At 46.3% G+C, this 2,145-nt stretch overlaps 1 long non-coding RNA gene across 1 annotated transcript; it reads right to left on the reverse strand.

Moving 5' to 3' along the window:
* Positions 1–493: 493 nt before the first annotated feature.
* LOC121181018 lies at positions 494–934 on the reverse strand. The gene is made up of 3 exons (XR_005893983.1): positions 922–934; positions 695–836; positions 494–600 (listed from the first exon to the last, which is right to left on the reverse strand). It is a non-coding gene; the product is annotated as an uncharacterized LOC121181018 (long non-coding RNA).
* Positions 935–2,145: the final 1,211 nt, after the last annotated feature.

The raw sequence follows: 2,145 nt of genomic DNA on the forward strand, positions 1-2,145 counted from the left end.
TGCTTGCTCTGAGGTCAGACTCTGGGTCTCTGTAAAGCACTTTGAGACAATTTTGATTGTGGAAGGAGCTATATAAATAAAATTGAATTGAACTGAATTGAATTGAAAACCTCAGGAACACCCATATCTGCAAATGCACTGGGTCCAAGTGTGAAGAGGTATGGAAACACATTGCAGCTTTGAGTTACAGACTATAAACCAAAATACCAAATGTTTGGAAATATTGATTCTGAACGATCTTTCTACTTTAGACCTCTGTAGAAAAGAATATTCCCAGCTGGTGCTACAGCTGCTAAAATATGCTGCTAATACACTCAAACTCCCCCATTCCCTCACATTTTCTTTTTCTTACTTCACTTTCATTTAAATATGTTGCACATAGTGTTGTCATTTCATAAGCGCATTCTGATGTGTATCTGGTGCTTGGAGTCTATAGATTTTATTTTGCTAGAACATGTTTTTTTTGTGTGAACCATCCCCAACTCTCCACCTCCTGCTCACCTGCTTCTGCAAAGCGTTCTCTCGGGTCCTGGATATTGCCAGTGCCTCTTTAGTTCCCTGCAGCTCTTTTAGTTGCTCTTGCAAATGTCTCATCATTATCTGCAGGTACATGTAAAGTTTAAAGCAACAGAAACATGTTCAGGATTTCATGATGTGGAAATGAGCCTGGTTGGTTAGTGATCCTCTGCTGTACCTCCTGAGTGTTGAGCTGATTGGCCTGTTCAGCAACCTTTGAGGACGAGTGCTCCAGGGCGTGGGTGATACGCAGCTGGTCTAACTCCCTGAGGTGCTCGGCCTTCATAGAGGACAGCTGCTCTGCAGATTGCTCCTTCAGCCTAAAAGACCACATTATATCCTGATGTCCACTCACACTGATGCCCTGCAGGAAAAACATCTATGTGTTTGCACAGAAGCTCATACCTGCAGAGCTCCTCCTTGGCTTGCTCGTGGGTTGGGGATGGACAGCATGCTCCTCCTCTCCTTCTGCAGCCTCTCCACGGTGCGGCTCAGCTCCTGAATGGTTCGCGTTTTGGCAGCAAGCTCGTGGTTCAACCGCTCTATCCGAACTCCGAACGCTGCCTCGGGTTGACGCTGGTGTCGGCTTGGACTCGGCTGGACCTGCAGGGGGAGGGGTTTACAATCAGGCTGCACGGGCAGGTAAGATTTGGCTTTTGCTTAATCCGATTCAAGTCAGAAAAAAAGAATATTTATAGTCATATTTCTCTCAACCTTTTCTCTCTAAAGGTTGTGTTTAACAAACCCTTCATTGTCACACCACAGACCAGCCTGTAACCGCGTGCTAGAGCTACTGTAACAGTTTTTATTAACCTACCTTGTTTACGAGCTGCTGCTGAAGAGACTCAACCTGGCTGTGAAGGGCTTTTTCTTTCTCTTGGTGGGTTTCCTCCGCCTGCTGTAGCTCCTCCTCCAGAGTTTGAACCTGTGACATCCACGGCTTTGTCTCAGGTGCTGAGTTTGCTGCTTCAACCTGCTGTTTCTGCTCCAGCTGCTGCTCCAGCTCTGAGATCTGCTGCTCGTAGTGCAGCTACACAAAGCAACACAAAGGCACATCCAGTTACTGGAAGACTCTCATGGAATTTATTTTTCTTTTTTGTGTTATTATTTTATCTCATTTCAAACCTCCTCGCCTTTTGCCCACTCTATTGTGCTGTAGATATAAGTGTAACAAAATGCTGCTTTGATAACACTAAAATATTTTAATTGTTGAGTAAACACTGGCAAGTTACCACAACACAGCTCAGATATTACAATGTTGACAAAATGTACCTTCACTCTGTGGAACCGTTGTTCCATGGCCCTCAGACTGTGTTTGGCCTTTTCATCACGGTTCTCCAGCTCCGCTTCCAGACGCTGAATCCTCCGCTCCAGCAGAGTGGTGATGCGGCTGGGCGGAGACGTCTTAGCAGCGTCGGCGTGCTCCTCGCCTCCAGCACTAGCTGCGGCGTAGATAAGAGCAGGCAGGGAGTTTGGGTTTCTGTGTCTTAGTATCTTCTCCAGCTCCTTCACCTGGTAAAGAGAGAAAGACTCTTTAAACTATGAAGAGACGTAAACCTGTGGGGGGGGGGGCTTGTTTGTTGTGAGAAACCTGTCTCTCCAGGTCCTGCATCTTCTTTGTTTCCACCG

Source organism: Toxotes jaculatrix, chromosome 4, assembly GCF_017976425.1.
Source record: "Toxotes jaculatrix isolate fToxJac2 chromosome 4, fToxJac2.pri, whole genome shotgun sequence".
Classification (NCBI taxonomy): Eukaryota; Metazoa; Chordata; class Actinopteri; family Toxotidae; genus Toxotes; species Toxotes jaculatrix.